The 7690-nt window shown below is 34.0% G+C and overlaps 1 non-coding gene across 1 annotated transcript; it reads right to left on the reverse strand.

The window, feature by feature from the left end:
- Window positions 1-1085: 1085 nt before the first annotated feature.
- Window positions 1086-1189, reverse strand: LOC117283323. The gene has a single exon (XR_004514290.1). It is a non-coding gene; the product is annotated as a U6 spliceosomal RNA (small nuclear RNA).
- Between the last annotated feature and the right edge of the window lie 6501 nt (window positions 1190-7690).

Genomic DNA, 7690 nt, shown 5'->3' on the forward strand with positions numbered 1-7690 from the left:
TTCAACAATCACTGCAGTCACTTTTAGAGTATTTTCATTGCTCCAACAAGACGTCTCACACTCCTTAACAGTCATTTCCAATCCCCTACCCTGTCACCACCCCAGGAAAACACCAACCTTGTTTCTGTCTTTGTAGATTTTCACATTCCATACATTTCATTTAGCTGGAACAGCAGCATAAATGGCCTTTTGTACTTGACTGCTATAACTTCGTATGCTTTCAAGATTTCTCTGTGTTGTAGGATAAATTATGTTTTATTACATTAACAAAATAATATTTATTTTCTAGATATACCACCTTTTGTGGATCTATTTTTATTTTGTGGATATTTAGATTGTTTCCACCTTTTGGCTATTCTGACCAATGCTTCTATGAACATTTGTTTATAAGTTTTTTGTGGACATATGTTTTCATTTTTCTTAGTTATATACCTCAAAATGGAATTGTTGATCAAATGGTAATTCTGTGTTTAACAGTTTGAGAAGTTGTCAAAATATTTTCTGAAGTGGCTGCACAATTTTATATTCCCATCAGCAATATATGAAAATTCCAATTGTTTCACCATAGCACTGTTATAGCTATCTTTTATATTTTATCCATTCCAGTAAATGTGAAATGGCATGTCATCGTGGTTTTCAGTTGAGAAAAATAAAGCATCTTTTGATGTGCTTAATGGATAAATATACATATTTTTGGTGAATTAAATACATCAAAATCCTTTGCCTATTATTTTAATCAGGCAATTTGTGTCTTGTTAAATTGTAACTATTTTTTGTACATTTTTGATACAAATCTTTTATTAAATAAATGATTTATAAATATTTTCATGCATTTTTTGGGTTGCATTTTCACTTTATTGATGATGTCTTTTGAGGTATAAAAGGTTGATTTTGATGTTGCTTATACTTTTGATATCATATATAGGAAGTGTATCCTATAATAGGTTACAATTGTTTAATTCTATGGTATTCTCTTCTAAGGATTTCTTTTACGGCTCTCACATTTATTTTCATATATGTCTTCAGTAAATTTTATGTATGGTGTGAGGCAGGAGTTTAGTATTCTCGTTGTTTTTTGTGTTTTTTAAATTATGGAATGCTTCACAAATCTATGTGTCATCCTTGTGTGGGGGCCGTGCTAATCTCTATATTGTTCCAATTTTAGTATATGTGCTGCTGAAGTGAGCACTAGTATTCTTGTTTTGCATTTGTATATCTACTTGCTCCAGCATCAATAACTGAAAAGTGTTTTTTTCTCCATGGAGTTGTCTTGGTTTCCTAGTAAAAATATGAATGGAAAATAGTTAATTATTTGAAACCAACCAAACAGGTTTATTTCTAGGCTCTGAATCCTATTCAAAATATATGTATATAAATGATTGCCATTGTCTGTTATGTAATAAGTTTCAAAAAGGAAGGATTAATATTCCAGTTTTATTATTTATGTTCAAGATTGCTTTGCCTACTTTACAACCTTTGCGTTTTCATATTAATTTGAGTATTAACTTATTATTTTATTATTTTCATAAGGGTTGCTTTGAGTATGAGGATGAATTTGAGGAATTATTTTTAAAATATCAGGTTTTAAAGTTTATGAACATGATGACTTTTGTAAATTTGAACATCTTTTAATTTATTTCAATATGTTTGTGATTTTCAATGTACCAGTCATACACTTCTTTTGTTAAAGTTCTTTTTAGGTATTCTGAGGATTTTTTTTCAATCTGTAAATCAAATTGTTTTCTTAATTCTGTATCTACAGTGTTCATTGCTACCACATGGAAATTTAATTGATTTTTTTATATTGATCTTACAACTTAACTGAATTCACTTATAAATTGTAGTAGCTTTACATGTATGGGTGTGGAAACCTTAGTATTTTCTTCATGCAAGATCACAACATCTGTGAATAGAGATAGTTTTAATTCCTTCCTTCCAATCTGGATGTTGGATGTCTTTCATCACTTCTGATTACCTAATTGCCTAGATTTCTCTTTTATTTTGTGGTCAACTTTTTCCATGCCTGAAGCTATAGAAGTTGTGATGTTAAATAATTGCCAAATCTTTTATAATTTTAATCTTTTAAAAAATCATCTGGAGAAAGTGCTGTTCACACAGAGAGAGCTTTTTGTAAGGTCAAGAAATTTGTGTTTTTACAGATTTTTTAAATTTATGTGCTTGCTTTATGTAATAGCTAAGGTAAAGAAAAGTATTTTCTTGTAATGACGTGTGTCATGTGAGAAATTGGTGTCTGAATTTTTCATTTTCCTTCTTTGCTTCAAAAAGAGCTGTATGGAAGACTAATCTGCAAAAGTTGCCTACAAGCATTTTTGAGATTTGTATAACAAACCCTTAGGCTCTGAAAATTAAGAATAGCAAAGAGGTAAAAGAGATTCAACTTTAGGACAGCAATAAGACTTTTTTTGGGTTAAGTTTTAAATTTAAAATAATTTTAAACCTCAGAAAATCACTAGAACACTGCAAAGAACTCTCGTGTGAATTTTACTGAAATCCAATATTTTTTTTAACATTTTCAGCCTGTTCCTCTCTCTGTTTGAAGCACTTGAAAGCTGCCAATATGATGGTCTGAATTCCCTAACTTGCCAGTGTTTCCTAAGAACAAAAGAATTCTCCTTTATAATACTAATATACTCAATAAAGTAAGCAAATTCATATTAATGCATCACTCATCTAACCTCCATGCCTTCTAATTTAAAGTTTTTCTGAGAAATATAAAATTTAAATAAAAATGTAAAAACTCTCTTCTGACTCATGAACAAATTCAGGATCACACAGAACTTTTAGAGAATGCATCATTAAACTGTGAATCTTTCTTGCTCTTTCATGACCTGTTGACAATGAAAAGAGAATATATTTTTCTTTGACTTTTAAAAATTTGTTTCCCATTATATGTATGTTTTGTATGATGTAATATTCTTCTCAGTACATATTATTAGTAGTCATAACATTTGTCTCTTTATTGACAATATTGTTAGCAGCCATTCAGGTTCATACACTCAGGTACATGTAGTCACTGCTGACCAAATCAAAGGAAGTCATTCATTTTGGTAAAAAGAATCAGGCTTTATTTAAAGCCATCTCCAAGAGGATGGAGAGGCCTCGTTGGCTTCAAATTACCACATCCCCATGTTCATGTGTGCAAGAGTCATTTATAGTAAGGAACCCAGGAGAGAGGGAGTACAGTGACATGCTGTGTGTCTCAAGGCTAGCTTTATCTCTCCGGCCATTCTTTCTTTCTTCTCTTTCTTTTGGGAACTGAACTAGGCCCTGATTTTCTGACGCCCATGTCTGCATATTCTGCTCATTCAGCAGCGTTGAGCAGAGGAGGACGTGATGTTTATACTCAAGAACTGAATTTGTTGAAACCACTGGTCTCTAAAGAAAAATTTTAAACTTTTCAAAGATTCATTTTTTTTCCTCACCAGTTATAATGTGAACATTTATGATGTAAAATGAAATTAAAAGCCACAATTTAAAATACAACCTGTCAGAATTTTTTCCTTTGAAATTCAAAAGTATCTTGAACTTACTAATTGATACTTAAATGAAAATTGTTATTAGGGAGATACCTTGGGACTAAATGAATATCCTGTTCTCCAAACATTGAGTGATTTTAGTATTCGATTATTTTTCAGATGACTGCTAAATGGTGAGTTTCTAATTTTTCCATTTCTTTTATATGTCTAAATTCACATTCCATATAAGGCAGCAATCTCTTTTCTTCCTATTTTATTCAGGAGTTATACTACATTATTATTTTTCATTTTGTTACTGAATTTTCTCAGATTAAATCAGTGGGGCCCTTCAACCCAATTTCTCTGTTATTTTGAAATATCTCCATCAATCTGTGAATAAACTTTCTTACACCCTGCAGTGACAAGATGTGACATGTTAATTTTATGGTTTCTTAGCCTATACCTTGGAATGAAGCATTTAAAAAAAGGATCTGTTCTTTTTTTTTTTTTTCTTTTTTTGGAGAGTGGCTATAGAAACTACAATCTAGGAACCAGGTATATTTATTACTGTCAGTATGCTATTGCGTATCAATCAGTGTTTTTCAGAGAAACAGAGATGGTATAAGATATACAAATATATCAGAATTTACAATACTGGCTTAACAATGGCCATCCACAGAGTCAGATGTGGAAGTGTGCAGAGGGTCTGTCTGCACACTGGAAGCCAAAGGATTCAGTAAAAGGTCTGGAGCTCACTGCAGTGTCCTGTGCGATCCGTATGAGGCCAATGGGTCTATGATGAAAGGCAGAAGAATCTATGCCAGAAGCTGAAGTCTGAGTTGGACGCCAGAAGATGAGGTCAAAGGTAAATGCAAAGACTAGAGTTTCATTGAAGAAACAGAAAGATCTTTCCTTCCTCATTTCCCCTTTATACCATCCAGGGGACAAACCACCTTCATACCCTAGGGTGTGAAATTGCTGAGCCGATTTAGTTGAGCCTCTCTTACTCAAGTTGACACAACTGGTCAACTGTCACATATTGTTTTTCAGGCATCTTAAAGGGCAGCTAGAAAATACATACATGTACCCACAAACTCACCAACGCCACTATTCAACTCTATATTTGTGTTTAAAACTGCATTCCTGCTACTACTACCTCCAATTTTCTCCATACATTCTTCCTTTTCCCATATGTACCTTTGTAGCAGGATTCCCACATACAGAGAGGGGACACCAAGACCCTTTCCTGAGAATAGCATTTATTCCTGCTGGCACTGGCTTAGCGATTTATATCCAAAGGTTAACCCATATCCAAAGGTGGAGTATCACCTTTTATACAATTCTTGTTTCTTTGTCTCCCTTATATGGTAACACACTAACAAAATACAGCCTGATTGGTAAAACCTAAGTCACAGAGACATGCTAGAAGCTGTGTACATAGGAACTAATGAGGTCATGTTGTCGTCTTTTGTTCTGAGAAGGCTCCCACTGCATTTTTTTTCCTCATTGAGTTTATTGGTACATTTTAGGTATACAGTACAGTTGCATTCATTATTGAGATCTTGTCCCTTTACATGACAGGTCTTGGTTCTCATTTTTTTCCCTTGTCCCTGCCCTCCCTTCACCCCTCCTCCTCTCCCCATTTATAAACACTTTATTTCCATTTTCTCATTTTCTCCTATTTTTTTATTTTCCTGTATTACCTTTCCCCTACCCTTCCCAGTTTCCCTACACCTTTAGCCCTTTTCTTCCTATTTCACATTGTCAGTTATCTCATTAGGATCTTATGTACTATTATAGTTTTTCACACCAGAGAAACTATTCGGTATTTACATATGTGTCTTATTTATTTCACTTAGGAGTATATCCTCCATATGTATCCATTTTCCTATAGCGGCACAGTTTGCAATAGCTAAAACTTGGAAACAGCCCATTTGCCCATCCGTCCCACTGCATTTCTTTGGGAGAGGTCCTGCTACACCTTCTTTATCCAAACATTAGAAATTCCTATTAGTGTGAATTAATTTACCTATTTCCTTAATCCCCTTTTCTTTAATCCCACAAATTTTGGGGCCATTTTCTTGGCATCAGACTTGTAAAACTTGCTGGATATGCCACAAGGTTCTTCCCCAGATCAAAAGCCATCAGCCAGTACCACTGAGTACCCAAGTCCCTCAGGATAAGAGATGGGAGGAGGCAGGCCTTTTGAAGAGGCATTTCTGCCACAGACTCATAAAAGAAATTACCTGAACAGGAAGAGAGTGAGAAAAAGAAGACTGTGAATCTTGAAAGAGTAGAGATTATCTTCTGTCTTTCAGGAAGTACCTCTTTAGAGTACATAAAATAAATAAGTCATGAGGAGAACTGGTAGCTGGTGATTCTAGTAGGTAGAACCAAGAACAGATTGTCAGTTGCTGGGTTCCAATTAAGGCGTGGAAGAAGGGAACCTCATCCCACAAGCTCTTGACATTAACCAGGTTACTGGAACATTGGGGTGGTGTTGGAAATGGGAGAAAAGCTGAGTGACTGAGGAGAGGGCAAAATGGAATCAAATAAAATGAATTATGACAAGAAAAGTGCTACTTCATGAATATACAAGTTTATGGATTGAAATTACAGGCATAACATATGGAAATGATATAACTACACAAGTATTAAATATTAAGTATAATTTCAAGACTTAAAAACCATATAATTAAGACATTATGAACAATTAAAGAGTTAGTGAAATTGTTAATTGTTATATCCTGGAGGAACTGGAAGATACTTTCATTTAACCTCAAATTCTTTTTAAAATGCTCATATAAAACTTTAAAACATGTTTTCTTTGGATAGCTTTTCATGTTTTATTTAATATTTAAGTATTACATTATATAAAAATGTTGATGACAGACTTTGGGTTTTTTTTCTCACCAATATCTGCCTTCACAAGTATTTTTTAATCTTTTGTAAATCGTAATCCCAAACTGAGTTCCCAAGTGGGAGTCACTCTCTTTTGACATCACCTTGACAAATGCTCCATATTATGCATATATTCTCTGCTTTTAATAACATCTGCAACAGGCCGTGGTTGTAGAATCTATTTTTGTCAAGCAAGCTTCTCATTTGCTGTGCTTGTCATGTCACTGTGGGTTATCTTGGCCTTCATTTTGCTAACACTTTTCTTTGTCATTCTGCAAAATGCACATACAACATGTTTCAGACTTTCCAGCAGTTACAAGATTTGAATCACAAAACAATATGAAAAAGTATGTATGTATCCTATTGCTTTGACCTAACATTGCAGATTGACTCCTTGCTGTTCCAAGAGGCCTCCTTGTTTCCCAGAACCTCCCTTCCTTTACTCATTTAGCTCCCTCATCAATGATGATATTTTGCTTGTCAAAGCTCCAACTGGGCTTTCAGATCTTCCCGAAGCCATTTTTTCTGAAAGGACATTCCAGATATCTTCCATGTGAATTAATTTCTTTTTGTTAACTTAGTCCTAACATTGCAATTTGTATTGCTAATATAGCCCTGAATTCACCTTTTAATGGATCATAATTATTTGGAGAAACAACTATAAGAAAGCAAATTCCAAAGTCTCAGAGAAAATAACCATGATTACTTGACATAAATCTTTGGAAAGGAGGACTGACTTTTGTGTACTTTAACAAATGGCTGTGATAAGGAGGAAATGTCCTGGAAGGACTTAAACACAAACAGGGCTGCACAAATTCAAGAGTATGTTTTAGGGGTGAAAGCTTTCTATAAAGTTCTAGTTAATGAGTTTTGCTTTTATGAGTCAAAGTCACTGTTGCAACTACCAATCTGTATCATTGTAATATGAAAAGAGCTACAATGTATAAATGTATGACTTTTCCATAAGAATGCTTTCAGTGTTACAGTAACTGGTATTTAATATTTCTCCATCATCTGAGTTTTCAGTTTTTCACTGGATAGTTCTATTACATGTCTCATAGATACTTTACACTCATCATGACTAATCTAAATTAATTTTATTACCCATGACAAGAGTCCTCATCAATTCATATCACTTATTACATAATTTTATTAGCAATTATGATAGTTAAACTTAGTGGTTAAGCTTAATTTTCAACCTGACTGGCCTGGGAACCACCTAGGGGATTATTTATTAGAGCACGATTTTTGTGTGCCAGGGTGGGCCACGAGGGCTTGACCTCGCGTAATGCATCTACTCCCTGGCCCCCACC

This window comes from Fukomys damarensis, unplaced genomic scaffold (genome assembly GCF_012274545.1).
Source record: "Fukomys damarensis isolate Sample0158 unplaced genomic scaffold, DMR_v1.0_HiC HiC_scaffold_24, whole genome shotgun sequence".
Taxonomy (NCBI): domain Eukaryota; kingdom Metazoa; phylum Chordata; class Mammalia; order Rodentia; family Bathyergidae; genus Fukomys; species Fukomys damarensis.